The 18,705-nt window shown below is 47.8% G+C and overlaps 1 pseudogene; it reads left to right on the forward strand.

Moving 5' to 3' along the window:
• The first annotated feature begins 589 nt into the window (after window positions 1–589).
• On the forward strand, window positions 590–18,209 carry LOC146802157 (TBC1 domain family member 24-like; annotated as a pseudogene).
• Window positions 18,210–18,705: the final 496 nt, after the last annotated feature.

An 18,705-nucleotide genomic window follows, 5' to 3' on the forward strand; every position in this document is an offset into this window, starting at 1 on the left:
TAGGGCTAAGGCTGTATAAATATATATGCATGCAAGATTTTCATAAAGAAACAAATGCACAAGAAAACCAGCAAGGAAATATTACTCCTGTTAAAGTAAAACATAAGAAAGAACACCATAAGCAAAACAGACACAGGTTGAATATACTTCACAGAAATAGCAAACTACAGTGTCTGTGAGTGTGTAAAGATCATTAACATAAATGCTAAAGCTGGTCACACTTGTAACAACCTCCACAGGAAAAGGTCCAAACGATATATTGTGCAGGAATCGAGGGTGAACGTGTTGGAAGTTGAAAAGTGGTGAGTGTCATCATGGTGAGAGAAGGCTGATGCACAACAAAAAGAGGTGTGCTCACCCTCAAAACTAGCAAGGCTAGAGCGTACCAACTTTTTATTTCCTTACTTTATTTCCATGCGACTATATGAATCCGCCCCTAAGAGGAGGAGCAAAGAGCTGCAAGGAAAGAGGAGGAAGACACCGCTTGTCTTGGCTCATAGACACAGGAGGCGGCCTAGGGTGAAGGAAGAAAATTCGCTCTTCTTTTAGAGGTGGTCACTGAGCTTTTTCTGTCAGTTTCTATTTGATAATGGATGATACTGAGAACGGTCACTGTGTGGATTGGGAAAAGATCAAACCTAGCAGCCAAGTTCAAGCTTGCACGGAACTGCAGACAACTGTTTACAGGAACTGACGAATTTGGTTTGTCAAGGTTACTGGGCAAATGTCATTCACTGACAGCTAAAGTGTACAAGCAGCTTTTCAAGGACATCCTGTGCTGTACTGTGACACCTGATGTAAATGTGTACCGGGATATTGTTTGAAAGATTGTTGGAAAATTAACAGCTAGCATGATCTTGCTTCCTGAGTTTGCGGATGATCGTCTGATATCTACCTATTATTTTACCAGTGAGGGCATATTGGCAGTGAGAAGGATCATCATCTGCATTGAGAGCCAGTTTCTCAATGTATCGCTTTGCCCGGTTCTGCCCTCTTTAGTGGCATTGTTATTTCATTAAAACAAAGATGAGGCCGCATGTTTTGAGCAGGTTTCTTGATACCTTGCCTGCAACTATCCCAGAAAGAAGCTAATTGACCAACCCTGTGTTGCATTTGAATCTTCCTGCATGACCTTTGGTTACCTGGTAAACAAGTATTGGTTAGGGGCACATAAAATGATGGTGGTTTTGTCGGAAGATGTTCTGGTAGTTTATTCTTACTGGCAGCACTGGATTTTTGGTGATCTTCCCTTCACTTGTATAATAAAGGTCTTTGATGTATTTCTTGTTGAAGGTTACAAGGGCCTGTACAGAGTAGCTCTGTCAGTCAGTCAGTCAGTCAATTATCTTTATTCGATTATTAAAAATCATAAAAGAACGAGCAAAAATACATATCACCATTTCATCTGATCACAAAATATTACATACAATTAAACCAAAAAACACTAAATTTTTACAATAAAACATGCATAAATATTTAAAAAAGATAAAAAGAAGGGTTTGTTAAAACACAACGCATTCAGAAAAAGGAGTAAAAAGAGAGGAAATTCATTTTTCAGAGATAAAGTGCCTATGCCTTGTACGATGCTTATTTAAGCGTGCTCCTGCAACTAGAAAACTAGCGACAGAAAAAGCTACTTTCGTATCAGAAAGAAGTTGCAAAAACATCAAAGCTGGTTTTACCTGAATAAAGCCCTGATTGCGTAGAATAGGGAGCAAATATCTTTTTCTAATCTCAGTATAATGACCACAGAACATGACGAAATGCATCGTGTCCTGTGTTGAAAAATGATCACAGTCACATGGTTCAGCGTCATCGGGCCTAGACCAGGTTCTGAAATTCCCCAATATAAAATGAATTAAATCAAATCGGAATCTCGTTAGGAGAAAGCGGTGGTAAGGTTTTGTTACCGAAAAAAGGTATGTTTCCATTCCAGAGACAGAGGAAAGCATACAGTGTTTCCTTACCATAGGTTTTTTTAGCTCTACTGCTTCCCTCTCCAGGGCATATAAATTTGTCAGAGTGTTTTTGACTAAATTTAAATCTTCATAGGTTATACCATCTGGGGATGAGAAGAGCTCCGGGCGACCTGCTAAAATAAGCTGGGTTTTCACGTATCTTAGCCATGGAATGTTAAGGGCCCTGTCCAGGGCTAGGCAGTCTTTTAAAATAATGTGATTTAGTGTAAGCTCCTGGTTAAGCCAGGTTTTTAACCAGCCAATCACTGGGGCTAATTTTAGGGTGTCAGATATATAGCCCAAGCCTACCTCTGTGTGCAATGCAAAGGTCGGGGTTGATTGGGGAACAGAAAGCAGAGATCTCAAAAATTTGTTCTCTACGTTCTGTATTTTGGTAGAGCTAGTGCATCCCCAAACAACGGAGCCATACTGAGCGACTGACAGACATTTTGCTTTATAGACTTTAATTATACTTTCCATGGGACGGGCGCCCAGTTTTTTGGCAAAGCCTAGCAGCCCTGGGGCCGCTCTAGCAACAGCGCTGCTTTTGACCAAAAGCTGGGGGTCCCAGGTACCCTTTTCATCGAAAATCACCCCTAGGTATGGAAAGGAAGGGACTCTCTTAACCTCCTTCCCTGCGCAATAGAATGTTAACAACTTTTTTTTCTACCTGTGGATCCAGCAATCATTACATGTGATTTTTCTGTGTTAATTTTCATGTCCAGAGATGACATAAAAGCTCCAAAAGATAAAAGAAGTTTATTCAGCGCAACTCCAGAGCGTGCTAAAAGAACAGCGTCATCCGCGTACAGGAGGACGGGTATCTTTGTCTCGCCTGCACGCGGAATGTCACTATGTGATGTTATCATTTCTGCCTCGAGGTCATTAATATATAAAATGAAAAGGAGGGGGGCAAGTATACACCCTTGCCTAACCCCCCTCTCTGACCTAAAATGACAAGTACATCTTCCTTCCCTAGTAACTCTAACTGAGGTCATAAGATCCCTATGTAACTCAGCTAAGTAATCGACCAAGGGGGGATCAAAGCCCATGGCCAAAAGGATCCCCCACAGCCTTGACCTGTTAACCAGGTCAAAAGCTGAGGAGAGGTCCATAAAGGCCATGTACAAAGAGCCGCCCCTGGCGACCACATATTTATTTAAAATTAATTCTAGGTTTAGGCACTGATCTAAAGTTCCTCTATTGGCTCTAAAGCCATATTGTGCGTTAGATAAAATACCATTACTTTCTAAAATCAAGGTTAATCTACCTAGGAGGACTCTGCCCAGAATTTTAACACTCGAGTCAATGAGAGAGATTGGCCTATAGCAAGCCGGATCTGTCCTCTGTCCTTTCTTAAAGATTGGCACAATGGTCGAAGTTGCCCAGGTAGAGGGGAAAATAAATTCCCTTGTGGCATTAAAAATATTAGTTAAAATCTTTGAGCTAAGTTCGGGGGCGGTCTTAAAAAAGTCTGCAGGGACCCCATCTGGCCCCGGTGCCTTTTTACAGAGTGTATCTTTAATTGCTTGTTTCACCTCATCCTGAGTGAAGGGAGAGATACGAGTTAATGGTTTTGGTAGGGGTTCTTCACATTCAGTGGTAGTATAAATTTGACTATAAATATTACTAAAATGTGTTACCCACTGTTCATCTGGGATAATACAGTCAGCTCTCTGGTTATCTAGTCCCACAAAATACGGGTGATTTATAACTGCCCAGAATTTAGCACTATCTTTCTGTATCTCGGGCAGTAACAAATCATTCCAGGCCTCGTCTTTTATCTCAGATTTCCTCTTCCTAATAGCTAAGTTATAATGTTTCCTCAGTGACGCTATCAACACTCTGTCTCTAGGTTTACACTTTAGGGCTTTAAGAAGAGTTGAATGGGCCTTAGAACAGTTTGCGTCAAACCATTTGGGGCCCTTGAGTTTATTAGACTTTGCCTTTATGGTCAAATCTAAGTTAACTTGATGACAAATAACACTAAAGGCCTCGACCAAAGTAACACTCGGGTTTTTGTCATCTAAACAGATGGCAATTTCACCGGCAACTTTGGCCGTGGTTTCCTGTAAGAAAGTTATTGGAGTAACTTGGCCCCATTTAAGCCTCCGATTTTGGTCTCTTAGCACAAGATCTGTCGCACACAATGTGTCCGTCTTCCTGTTTCCCAGGACTCCTTGAGATAAAACCTCTAAAATCGCAGGATTGTGGTCACTAAAAACAGAAGTTTCTACCTTATAAACAAATATTTCAGGTAGAACTTTTGAAGAAACAAAAATATAATCAATAATAGTGTCAGAATCATTGCCCACATATGTTGGTAACCTCAAATCATTTGAGCAGGTACCAAATTCATAGAGGTTGAGGGTAGCCAAGAGCGATTCCAAAACCTCTCCGCTTGAAGTGTGTTCAAAATGCGGAGAGGAAGAATAAGGAAAGAATTTCTCAGTTTCTCTCTGGCAGCCTGCCTGGCAAGGATGAATATTAAAATCTCCCATAAGGATCACCTCGTGCGCGTAACAACTGTTCTCAATAAGGGTGGATAAGAGATCCTCTAGGGATAACAACTGCTCGTTAGGGAATTGACTAGTCGGGGAATTATAAAAATTAACAAGTAAAATGGAGTTACAGTTTGATAAAGTCAGTTCGACCGCTAAGCAATTTTTTGATTTGGACTTAATATGTCTAGGTTTACCTTTGACGTCAAGTGAAATGTATACAGCCAACCCACCCCTTGCTCTTCCTGCTCTACTAGGAACTGCAGGTACAAAAAAATGAGAATAGCCGTCTAAGGCCAAGCAATCTAACGTTTCCCAAGTTTCCTGAAAAGCAAGGATGTCATAATTCCTAATTTTGTCCAACCAGATTTTATCTTTAAATTTGGGTCTTAGCCCCGCAATGTTCCAGCTCATAAATCTGCAGGCTCTGGCTCCTGCAGAAGGCTGAGCTGATAAACCAAAAGCAGAAAGTGGTCCCTTTGCGTCATTAACGTGATTTGGCAAAAGTCAATCGTTGTGGTCCATAAAAGAAAGTGGCGCAAAGCGGTTAAACAGTTCTAAAGGCTGTGTAACGGGGTTAAGCATAAAAGGTTGGTGACGGTGAACTGAGACGTTATTCCTTAAATCTTGTTCCCAACTGGAGTGAAGATTCCAGTTGGTATTCCTCTCTGAAGCAGGAGTCCTTGGAAAAGATACGTTCCGCTGTTCCCCATAAAAAGATTTCAGAGTGAGGGGAACCACGGTGCCTTGTCTTCGTTGGGGAGGAAAGATATTTGCAAGAATGTTAGGAAGAACATGTTGATTTGAAAAGCTCACAGCCACACAGTCACCTTTAAATCTTTTTGGGCGGTTTCCCAGCCAAGGAACCCTAGTTACTGATTTAATTACGCTTGCTAGGTGATGCTGTCCCCCTGGAGCTAGCCGCACATTAACGGTTAGCCAATGCAGGGCTTTGCTACGTAGTGAATTAGAACTTTCCACCGTACCTCTTTCCAGCGGAGGAACATTTGCGAGGACTAAGACCACAGGTGTGGCTTCAACAATGAATTGCAGTGGATCCGTTGTGAAAATTTCGGCTTGTACTTGTGTTTGTACTGGGGGAATGTTGGCCGGAGAAGTTGGATTTATTGAAGGACGTGGTAGCACGGGACCCTCAATGGGAGCGGTCAAAGATAATGGCGAAGGGTTCACTCCAAGCAGTTCAGTTCCTTCACCAGCCCCCAAATCGTTTCCGGTGTTAACTCCCCTGGGATTATTGCCTAAAATAGTCACTAACGTAGTTATATTTTCAATGCCACTTGCAACTATATTTTGACGACCGCCCAGCTTCTTAACCTCTGCTTGCAATTTATCAATCTTGGATATGAGAGGTTTAACAATGGAGTTAATTTTAATCTCAATAAGGTCTACGATTTTATCGAGAAGGGCTTCTTCAGTAGGACAGGTAGAATAGTCCTCGACGTGAGTCATTTGTGTACATTTTGGAATGTTAGCCCTCTTCCATTTAGTCCCTGAGCGTAGCCCACCCCGCTTTAGAGGAATCTTAGTGCATTGTCGCTTGGGTCTGGCTACATGACCTATAGTGGATTGATCGAAAACAGACACCTGAGACTGTGTATCTTGATCTGAATCTATATTATTGTAGTTATCTGCATTGCCCTCAACGGGCAAGCCATCAGAAGCCGGGATTGCATTATCCGGGGTGTCTGGTGTAGCTTGGGAAGCAATGTCATCGATCGTGGCTGCACTGAAAACGTCTTGCGTACAAATTTCATCAGTCAAAGTAGTAACAAGTGTAGGTGGGGACAGGCAGAGCAAATCAGGAGATTGGCTCAGCCCCAATGACTCCTTCCTTTGCATATTGATCTTCTCTACGGTCTGAACTAGATAGTTGTTAATCTTGTTTTGTTGATCTCCAGCAATTTTTTTAGGCATGACTTACAATATAACACAAATTAGGGAAGAACACATAAACAAATGTACGTAAGATTGTATATCAGCTAGGCTTACGCGACAAAGAATGTCGATGATGACTCCTGTAGCGGTTCTGGCCCTGCCCCTGCCTCCTCCTGCCGATGAGGGCCGTAGAGGGCCCGCCCTTTGCCCGGGCTTCGCCCCGGGCGTCCCGCTCGCGTCCCGCGAAGCGAGCCTCTTTGAGCATTATTCCCGCCTCCTGGCGCGTCAGAGCCGCGCGCCGCCGCTGGTGCTGCCGGGAGTTGTGGGCCCGGGGCGGCGACGCGGAAGTTGGAGCTCCCTGCTGCTGCGAGGACTGCCCCTGACTCTTGGCGGTGGCGGCGAAGTAATGGCGTGGCGTGATGCAGGTAAGAATCCTGCTGCGTTGCTCTGTCTCTTCTCAAGCTCTTCCACAAGCAGAGAGCTGGGCTGTTCACAGAGTCTGGTAATGTGAAAGAGGATATCCAGGCCTTTGTACCAGACATTGCCAAGTCAGTGTCACCCTAGAAGCTCCTTGACAAAGTCTTTCCCAGACTGTTTTCGCAGAAGGAGATTCAACTTCTTCACATGGCCAATGCAATCCTGCCAAGTACCATGCATCACAGGTTAGACTAGCCAATTTTTGCATGGTGATCCGCATCACAGCATCACCAAAATGCATTAGTCACGTATTGTTAGGTCGAGCCTAGAGTCAGCGCACATCCTCTGATCTGTGAGACTTGCTGTACCAGAGTATGGAAGAGAAGCCCCACCCACATTTGTCATTGTCTTTTGTCTTTGTTCATTGTAAATGCTGGCTTCTGATTCAGTAATTAGCTTGTTAGTCTCTCCTTAGTATGGCCTTGTCTTCATGTGTAACCTCCCAAGGCTACTGGCCCTTTTACTTCGGTTGTAACACGGTATGTCTTTTTAAGTCTGTAAGCACTACTTTCTTTAATGAGTGCAGGCACGACATCCTTTCCTGCAACATTCAGCGTGTGATGCCTGCTTTCATTTTCCATGCAGCTTGTCACTTGTTTAACCTGCACTTTCAGTTTCATGGCGAGCAGATGGTGGCAGTGTAGGAATATGAACATAAATGTCCGATGCGTGAAATACACTACCCCACTTGCTCATCTCCCCAATGTTGAAAGTCTGCCTGGAATATCCCGATGCAGCGGCGCAGCGTTTATTTTGGGGGTTGGGATCGTGTAGCGTTGTGATGCAAGTGGTACCTGCTATTTGCAGTGCCCTCAGCGGTGCAGGGGGAAGCGGGGATGGGGAGGGCTGTGCATTTGTGTCAAGTTGTTTTAGGAGAGGGTTGTATACTGGAGCACCACAAAGGTAAATTTGGATTTTTGCATCACTGCGCGGTGCCGCAGGACGGCAAACGCATTTCAACGGGTTGACTTGGCTAGATGAGGTTGAAACCTCGGCTTGGGAATGGGGTGGATAGAGGTGGGCACATCTCTGCTCTGAATGCGGACTCAGCTCTGGAGGGCGATGTGCCAGGGTTTACAACTGCTCTTCCTTGTTTGGTAGCTGCCTGACACGGAAACGCTGTGTCTGATCGCATGTCGGGCAGTTAGCCAGCTCGTCGGTGGCTGGCAGGCTACAGGGTCATGTCCTTACTTGCAAGGCAGCCCTGTTACTGCAGCCAGGGGAACTAAAGGAAGTCGTAGAGCGACAGGAGAAAGAAGCGGTTATTATGGCACCAGTATCCACTTATTGTTTAAATTTTAAGAACCGGGACGTCCCAAACTTGAATCAACAGACAGCCGTATGGCGGTCCTCTGTTACTAATAATACGCTGGAAAAATGCTGTGTATTTGTAGTAAACCACCTTAATTTTACTGCTTATCAGCGTGGTGTAACAGTTATGCATAAATTGCTGATAAAGGCTGTCCCCTCAGCTACTTTCTGGGCAGCATTCTTTCTTTTGTGCGAAATAGGCACCAGGCCGGGTTTTGTGGAGGTACACTTGGCTGTCTAGTAGCAACCTAATTCCTAAAGGCAGTGGGAAGTAGTTCAGGACCCTTAAGAGACAAATCCAGTTAAGGTTTATATCGTTGCTCGATTGTTTTTGATGTTTAAAAACGGATATACATTCACATTTGTAGCAGAATCTGGAGAGAAGTTTTACGTTTTTAAAGCAGTGGCGTTAAATTGCTGTATAGTGTTACAGTTAGCGCTCTAGCGTTTACGCTAGAGCGCTGCCGAAGGCGCGCAGGTTGCGCTCACGTCAAGGACGTGAGCGCGTGCATATAAATAATAAACGGGCGGACGAACGGCAGTTCGCGCCCAACTAGTAAACTGTGTGTGTGGTCCCTTATTACGCTGCCAGCGCGCGAGGCCTCCCCTGGGCTCCCCAGGCTACGCGAGTGCTAATCCAGGGCACTACCCCTCCCAGACAGAGGACAGGGGTTAAAACAGAACACTGGCGACGAGGGGTAACCTCTGAACCCCCTGAAACTCCTGCTGCTAGGCAGAACAGCAACAGAGGTCTCTCCTGACGGCGCAGCGCGCTGCACCTGCCCACGTGCGGCGACCGACTCACCAAGTGAGTGAACGACGACTCCTGGTCACATACCAGGGATTTTGACGCCACGATGGGTGATGATGAGACGCCCGGCCCTGCAGGGACACTGCCCCATCACCCCGCGTCCGGAGTGTCACCTCCATTTAGCGAAGTCGCAGACCCCACGACCGCCGCCCTGAGGTGGCAGACATGGTTGGGGAGGCTGGAAAACTACTTCATTGGGTCCAGGGAGACGGATGGAAGGGTGAAATGCTCTCTACTACTCCACTACGCGGGGGAAGAGATCTACCTCCTGTTCAAGCACCTGCCTGACACGGGTCCCCCGACGGACTACGCAGCAGCGGTTGCGGCCTTGAACACACACTTTGACCCCCAGGTCAACCCTGATTACGAACACTTCAAGCTTCGCCAAGCGAAACAGCGCGAGGGGGAGTCAGTTGACGCGTTCCACGCAAGGCTGAGGGTCCTTGCGGACACGCACCTGGTCGGCGACCGGGCCAAAGAGGAAATCAGAGCGCAGCTAATCTTGGGGATCAGGAGTAAGACGCTACGAGGCATGATACTTCGCAAACTGAACATCACGATGAACGACATCCTCGTCCTGGCCCGGACTCACGACCTGTCAGCAGCACGTGCAGAGGAAATGGATCTCGCCCTAGTGAAAGGAGCTGCCAGAAAGGTGGAGGTCAAAGTGGAGAAAGCGGACGCGGTCCGGAAGAAAGAACGACCACCTAAGCCCCACGACCGGCGGGCCCCCGATCCAGCCAGGTCATGTGGATACTGCGGATACGACGAACACCCCCTCAAGGCGTGCCCAGCCCGTGGGAAAACGTGCACCAACTGTGGCATCGACAACCACTTTGCGTCCGTCTGCCGCAGGAAGATGCAACGGAGCAGCCACAAGAGGGACAAGCCGATGAGGAAGCTAGTACGGCAACTATCACACACATCCTTGTCGTCGCAGCCACGGCCCAAGAGAGAACCAGTCAGGGAGTACCCAGAATCAGACACTGAGTCCGACGATGAGGAAGAAAGGTACCTCGTATCGTTTACCAGAGCCCTCAAAAGCACCCGGCGACCTCAGCCGCGCTGTGACATATTGATTGCCGGATCGGAGGTGAACGCTGTGATAGATACCGGAGCGTCAGTGACAGTTATGGGGGTGCAACAATACAATCGCCTCAGACCACGGCCGGAGCTCCGCCCGTCGAAAGCAAAGATCTTCGCTTACGGAAGCGACACGCCGCTTCCGCTGAAGGGCTAGATGAGGGTCGCAGTGCAGTCAGAAAAGGCGGAAATTGTCATCGACATTCATGTCATCAACCAGGAAGTAGACACACTTCTCAGCGGCCATGCGGCCGAAGATCTAGGACTGATCTCATTCCTCAGAGTGGTCCAGGACCGACAAGTCGACGACTTGCTGGGAGAATTTCAGGGCCTATTCTCAGGCCTAGGAAAGATCAAGAGGCCACCAGAACGACTTCATATAGACACCGCTGTGCAACCAACAGCCCTCCGGCACAGGCGCATCCCGTTTCACCTACGCCCATTAGTAGAGGAGGAACTCCGACGGCTGGAGGAACAAGGCGTTATAGAAAAGGTTACGGGGCCCACACCCTGGGTGTCACCAATGGTCATAGCCGAGAAACCACGACAACCTGGGAAGATCCGGCTATGCATCGACATGCGCCTCCCGAACAAGGCCATCACAAGGGAGAGGCACATCACGCCGACCATGGACGGCATTGTCTCCGACCTGAACAGTGCCTGATGGTTCTCGAAACTGGACCTAAATGCGGGGTACCACCAACTCACCCTAGCCAAGGAGAGCCGGTACATTACCACCTTCAGCACGCATTTGGGACTACGGCGATACAAGCGCCTTAATTTCGGGATTTCGCCGGCGGCCGAAATCTTTCAGAACACAATTAGAGACATCCTGGTCGGACTGCCTGGTGTCCTGAACGTGAGTGATGACATCCCTATCTACTCCAAGACAATTGAGGAGCACTACCGACAAGTCCGGGCCACCCTCACGCGCCTCCAAGAGCACGGAGTCACCCTACACCGGGAAAAGTGCCAGCTGTTCCAGCAGAAGATCGAGTTCTTCGGCTACGTTTTTACCAAGGAGGGCATCCAAGTAGACCCTCGAAAGTCGCTAGCCATCAAAACAGCCGCGGCCCCCGCGTCAGTGGCGGAGGTACGCAGTTTCCTAGGGATGGCCACATACTGCGGAAGGTTCGTCCCGAATCTGGCCACCATAGCTGAGCCCCTGAGACGCCTCACCAAGACAGACGTGGCGTGGCAGTGGTGTTGTAAGGAAACAATGGCTCGTGTGGATTAATACTTGCTAATATAATATATAATACATGATAATAATCCAAAAAAGAAAAAGGATTAAATATGGTGTCAGAAAGAAAAACACAGCCATACACATTAGATCTTTTGTAGAAATGTTTTCTCTTTTTATATTTGTAATAAAAAGGTTTTATGGGAAGTGGACACAAATTCAACAATATTTATACAAATTTCAAAGAGTGTCCCAGTGAAAAATTAACCTAAGCAAAAGAAAGTAACATAAAGTGCAACATACAGAAAGGTTTCAATTTTTCATTACAAAGGCAATCATAGACAATTAATAAATCCAATTGTCAACACTCAGTCATTCTAAGTGTCGAAAGAAGGATTCGCCTTTCACGTCAACGGCGTTTCGACCCTATGACAAATAGAGGGTCTCGTCAGGACAGTCTAATATAGGGACACCTGGTCGTCATAGATGATATGTAACGTGTTTATGTGCAGTGTCACCGTGCTCAATGTGAAATAAAATACTCACAAGGGCCCAGCCAGGTGCCCTGTGAGAAGAGACTCACGAAGAGGCAGTAGCCCAATGGTTGGAGATCTAGTGTTGATTGTACTCAGCGGGAGAATCTGATTTCAGAGAATAACGAACGGGAACCGTATACGCGAACTGCTTGCTAGCAGTCGCTTTTGTTCAAGGAGTTCTATCGACTCTGACGTGGCAGTGGACGGACGCTGAAGAGCGAGCCTTCGAAGTGATCAAAGAAGCGCTTCTAGACCAGACAACACTGGTCTACTTTGACCCGACCAAGAAAAACCGAAATCCTAGTGGATGCCAGCCCCATAGGGCTAGGGGCAGTCCTAACACAAGAACAGGAACCCGAACAGTGGGCAACTCTGGCGTACGCTAGCAAGCCCCTCACCGACACGGAGAAGCGATACTCCCAGATCGAGCGGGAAGCACTGGCGATCCGGTGGGGCTGCCGCCATTTCCATCTTTATGTGTGCGGGCACCCATTCACAGTGGTGACGGACCATCAGCCACTGGGGCCGTTGTTCCGGGGAACAGCTCCACACCCGCCCCCACGCATAGAGCGGTGGGCCATCGGTCTGCAACAATATCACATGAATGTAGTGTACCGGCCAGGGGCCAAAAACCCGGCAGACTTCCTGTCCCGCCACCCAGAACACGACAGTGCACCCGAGCACAGGGACACTGAGGACGACGCCGAGGAACACCTCGACATGGTGGCGGCATTGACGTGCCCCAGGGCCATTACGCTTGGAGAACTCCGAGAAGTAGCCGACCAAGACCCCATGATATTCAAGGTCAAGAATACCATCCTCGTGGGAAACTGGCAATCGTTTCTACAAACGGCGAACTCGTGGGCCAGTGGAGATCGAGAGGATCTTTAACACATGTGGAGGGTACGACACGAGCTGAGCGTGACCAGAGGGGGACTCCTTCTAAGAGGTTCCCGAATCGTCATTCCAGGAGCACTCCGGACAAGAGCGACCCAGTTAGCACACAAGGGGCACCAAGGTACAGAGAAGATGAAGGCCCGGATGAGGGAGAAAGTCTGGTTCCCGGGTATGGACGACTACGTCACCGACACCGTCCGCAGCTGCCAGTCATGCCAGCTAACAGGGGAAGCCCAACCACCGGCGCCCATCATAACTGAAGAGCACGGGCACATGCCCTGGGAGAAGATCAGCGTGGACTTTGGGAGCCTACCCGATGGGCGAGTCACCCTCGTCATCATGGACAGCTATTCGAAGTACCCCATTGCAGAAGCCCTACCATCCACCGCGTTTGTCCATGTGAAACCTGCCCTGGAGAAGGTATTTGGGATGTTCGGGTACCCCGAGGAACTGCGGAGTGACAATGGACCCCCGTTCCAAGGGCACGAGTTCGAAGAACTCTTGAGGACACACGGCGTAAGACACAGGCGCATCACCCCGCAATGGCCCCAAGCCAACGGGGAGGTGGAGCGTTTAATGCGCACCATCAATAAGGTACGGCGCATCGCTGTGTCCGAACAACTAGACCCAGAGCAAGAACTACAGCGATTCCTAGGGGAATACTGCAGTACTCCCCACTGCTCCACCCGACAAGCCCCCTGGGCGTTGATGTTCCAAGGAGCTCGCAGGGATGGGCTACCAGTAGCCCCAGGCTGGGTAGCACCGCCCTTCAGCGAGGAAGAAGCGTTCCGAAGGCGCCAAAGGCGAGACGAGTCAGTGAGGCTCGGAGGGCCATAACCCGAGAAGTTCAAGCAGGTGATACAGTGGTCCTCAAAGAGCGCCGGCCAGGAGGAAAGTTTAAAACTCGATATGAAAAAGGATACTGGAGAGTGGTCGACCGCCGAGGGACCATGGTGACAGCGCGTCGAGGGAGAGACCTGGTCACCCGGAACATATCGTGGTTCAAGGTGGTGAGGAGGCCCGCAGATAACCCCGAGACAGCAGATCTCGACGTGGACCACGACGTGGGAGACGACTCAGGGGACACATCCCGCTCCGACCCACGGAGCAACACAGACTCTGAGCCAGGTGGCGCCAATGGCACCGGAGGTGGACCAAGGCAAGAAGTACCACCGGAAACCTCGGCCCCAGGCGCCCGAAGGGCCACCAGGTATGAGCTGAGGGAGAACCCCAGGCCCAGCAGTCGGCTGAGAGACTTTGCATGCCAAGTAAGTGACGCAGCAAAGTAATAAAAGAACTGTTGTCAAGGACTGAGTTGAGAAGGGATGTTACAGTTAGCGCTCTAGCGTTTACGCTAGAGCGCTGCCGAAGGCGCGCAGGTTGCGCTCACGTCAAGGACGTGAGCGCGTGCATATAAATAATAAACGGGCGGATGAACGGCAGTTCGCGCCCAACTAGTAAACTGTGTGTGTGGTCCCTTATTATGCTGCCAGCGCGCGAGGCCTCCCCTGGGCTCCCCAGGCTACGCGAGTGGTAATCCAGGGCACTACCCCTCCCAGACAGAGGACAGGGGTTAAAACACAACATATAGGACTGCTTCTAGGCCTCCACTCATCTGCCAAACGTGAACACAGGTTTATGCAACTATCCACCTTTCAAAATGTACAGAGAGGTTAGGATATTGCCACCCCTTGGTAAATCTCATAGGAAGTTTCATCCATCTTCTTGACCAACATTAGGCTCTAACATCTGAGTTTAAGTGCTAGGCTTTCTTACACAGCCCCACCCCATTGGTGATACAATTGAAGATGTATTTCCACCCTGTTATATATGGTATGAGGAAGCCATTTATGTGCCAACTCCTAAAAGATACCTTTTAGCAAACAGTAATATGCGATAATATGCTGCATTACTAAATACTTATAAGGTCCCAAAGGCGAGACCAATTGCATTGCAAATGCTTGTTAACACCACTGGAGAGGGAGGGAGTGAGGGAGACGATACAAGTGATCGCGAGCATCAGACAGGAGCTGCATTAACAGCAGTGTGCGGCTGGCGAGTGCAGTGCAGACTGAGCTGCAAGGATGGTACTGTCTAATTCATTCAGACAGTGTTGGTAAAGTGACTTTAAACATTAGCAGTCTCATCTCACCGTGGGCACCAACTACCCCGGCGGGCTGGGCTCAGCTGACTTAATTGATTTGTTAACAGCCGAGACCCACTGTGGCTGCCTCAGAGGTGGTACCAATAACGTGGCCTGCAATTCCATCCTGCTCCTACTAGTGAGCGAAGAGCCATCCAAATGAATTCACCAGGTGTGGCGCCTTCCCTAAGTTGCTGTATTTCAGCAATTGGCACCACCACCCCCATAGCCCCCTGTTAGAGCCATTGACACTTTTTGGCAGCCTAGGGTGGGATTATCTGCAGAGGATCACAGTGGGTGCTGAATGTTCTATCTTTAATCAGCGCCCTCAGGTCTGAGCACATGGGCAGACGGTCGGCGGACACAGTGCGATACAGAGGTACACAGGTGGTGCTTAATCTTTGACAAAAGTGTGACTACAAGACAGCACCAACCACTTGATCCGCATGTTGCCTTGTGATAAATATCCAGTAGAAAATCTACTCGATGGCACAGTGAAGACAGGTGAGTGCATTGGATCTCACTCTAGTGCATGAAATCTGTGTACCTCTCACAAGCAGGGACACTTAATAATAGATAGCTAGCCCTGAAGAAGGACCCAGACCCACGTGGGCTCAGAGCGGGGGCCAAAGCATGTTGGCTCCTTGAAAGGGATACAACTGAATGATTACATTCAGTATAATCCCAAATTGTGCACGTTTTTATCATACCCCAGGAACCCTCCTAATAAACATATTGTTGGGGTATACCTGGAGGTAATTTAATGATCACTCATCTGGTTCCCTGCATGACCAGCTTCTGCTTTATATAAGAGCTCCCATCACATCTTTGGTTGAGTCCGCCTAGTGTACCATGTAACCTGTGTGTGGATAGACGCCTAAGAGGAAGCATGTCACGATAAGTGAGTAAGGCGTCTACTCCAATATCTTTGGATACCCCACCACCCGAAGTTCAGACAAGGGGTATCTATATACTATATAGGGACCAGGTTTACTGCCCTTTTTCTACTCCGAGAAAGGCTTAATATCCTGTAGGAAATTCAAGCGACAGGGTCCGGAGTCGGCGCTGACTGCGGTAGCAGGATGTGTTTTCAATTTCCTGCCGATGGATCTGAGCCCCCAGGAAATGCTGCGGCCAGTCAGAGTTTGGCTGTGCTCCCTTAACCTCGATACACGGACACTTCAGGGCAGCCCGAGGCAGCACAGAGTTGCACGTCTATGGGCTTTCCGGAAGGTTGTTGATGGCTTCCCTCGTCTACAAGTGCAGGGGCCTCAATTTCAGAATAGTTTTTTGTTGCTTTGATAGCTAAGGTAGGTGTCGTTTGTTTTTCCAGTGAATATCAAAAGAGTGTTGTTTGTTTCAGCTGTTCTGATGCAGGTGCCAGGCGCATGTTTTGTACGCTAGGTTTCCCTTTCCTGACTGTGTTTCAGGTTACCTTTACTTTATTTCAGGCAGAGTGGAGAGGCCTGTGAGTTCTGTGTATTATACGCGGCTGCAGCGCTTGGCCCACTTACTTTTGTTTTTGTGGCTCCACCTGCAAGTGAGAAGGACCCTGCTTTGGCTCATGTTATCTCTCTTCCCTTAGCTATCTGCATGGAAACAGCGGGTAATGGCGCCACTGCCAATTTCTCTCTCTGTTAGCGATCAGGTCACTTGGGATTTGGCTCTTCTAAGTACAATGATGTGGGAACACCCTCTCCCCTCAGGTGCTGTGTACTCCGAAAAAACCCCCACCTTCTGCCGGATTCCTTGTGTATCCAGGAGTTTTCAGGCAACAATTAAAATGTCAAGATAACTTTTGTGAATAATGTTCCTGCCGGAGCCAGATAAGTGTTTTTTCTAGTTTCTGTTTTCAACCATCACAAAATAGCTCAGCGTAGGGTTAACGTTCCTGCTGCATAGAATGTGTGCCAGGGAGATCACTGCACTGCATTTTATAGAGCGAGCTCAGTGGGTTGCTGCTCTTGTCACAGAGATCCTTTTGTTACTTGCAGTTCATAAGTTACAATCCTAACATAACCCAATTACATCTGAACTGCAATCAAGGAGCTTCATTCAAACTCTGTGGTATAGGTTAGAACGTAATTCCCCCCCCCCCCCCCACACAGTCTTTCATTATCCTAATGTTGCTAAAATGGGTAGTGTGGATAGAAATATATTCTTTTTAGAAAAACCAACCACTGTGGTACGTTTAAAATCCCGAGTTTGAGCTTTTCTGAACCAAACACACAAAATGTACTGCCTCCTAGTATGGATGACATCGGATTCCTACAACTAGCAATCCTCAGTGTCATATGTAACATTTCCTATAGACTGGTTTACACATGTATGACTTGTTGTCTCTGTATAATGTGTGTATGATGTTGTGCCCCGACACCCTGCACTGGTATGATGATCACTATAAACCAAATGAAAATCATGCAAGAGAGAGATTGGTGCCTTTCCATTTCAGAGGCTTTGTAGCAGTTTGAAGATCATACAGTTTCCCGTTGCTCATATGGGCGTAACTTCTGGTATTTATCTGTTTCCATGGACTAATTTACTTGATTTTACTCAAAAGAAAGTGTCACTCTTAAGTGTCACACATTTGGCCGCTGAATGTCACTCATAAGTACACTGAAACTATGAAAATGTCACACATAAGCAATCTAAAACCAAGGCAGCTATGCCAAAGAAAAGGCCTTGAAGCAGAAGGGCATTGCAGTCCAACAGAAGAGGCGGACTGTGCACCTGGCAGTACCTGTAGAAAGCTTCAGCTCTGAGATTGTCTCTGTGAAAGAGATGAGGGACATTTGGTCTTGGGTCCCGGGACGCTTCTCATTGTTCCAGCCCATTCTACTGTTCACCAACCTGGATCATGGCAGGACTCTAAGCAGGTTTTATACTCTTTGCAAGGAACATGATCCGACTCTTCTCCTGATAAGGACATCGACCAAAGAGGTCTGTGGAGCATTCCTGTCAACTGCCTGGGATCAGCGGGAAAAGGTGGGAACCAGTTGAGTTTCTTTGGTAAGGGAGAGTGTTTCATGTACAGGCTGCAGCCAGAAGTCGAATGATATGAATGGGTGGAGCTCAAGAATCCAAATGTGGCCAAGACACCTGAGCCATATGCCTTGAGTATTACAACAGCTCTTACTGAATTGTCCCAGGAGCACCCTTCGGACCGCCTCTCGTCCTTCCTTTCTACACAACACTTTAACCTGCCCACCAGAACAGGTGCCATGATCATGTCAGGCAGCAGCGACTGCATCATTATAGGTGGTGGTGATGGCCAGGCTTTGTATATTGATTCGGACCTGAATCATGGGATAAATGGCCGCTGCAATACCTTCAACAATCAGCCACTTTGCTCAAAGACTTTCCAAATATCGGTCATGGAGGTTCGGGGGTTTAAGGATTCAATGAGCACTTGAAAACCAACAGGCTGTGATAGATCTCAACCTGCAGACACACCACGATGTCCTCAGATGGAAACAATGACCCAGTTGTGCTGCACACAATTGAGGCCTCCGAGACCAAGATGTACTTCACCAGTAAAGACTATTTGCGCCATCTGCAGGTAGGCGCTCAATACTTGGCACCAAGAGAATCTCAAGCAGAAGTGGTGGCTTCCTACCCCATTTGAAACATGTTCACACTCGTAAGGACAAAGTAGTACCTTACCCGAAGAGCCGAAAGGCCCAACTGTGAAATGTGCATCCGATAGCTTAGCTATTTTTCCGACTGTGGGGGTTTTGCCTGAGGAAATGATAGTGACAATACTGTGTTTCCTGCAGTAGATCCCAGTGTTTGTAAACTTGTGGGTGGTCAGCTTTGAACAAGCAACATAGGATTTGTAGCTAATGAAACTGAAGTAAATAAAAGTAGTTTTGATATACCGTTGGACGAAAAGTAAAGGCATAATCAGCC

Source organism: Triturus cristatus, chromosome 8 (assembly GCF_964204655.1).
Source record: "Triturus cristatus chromosome 8, aTriCri1.1, whole genome shotgun sequence".
Taxonomy (NCBI): domain Eukaryota; kingdom Metazoa; phylum Chordata; class Amphibia; order Caudata; family Salamandridae; genus Triturus; species Triturus cristatus.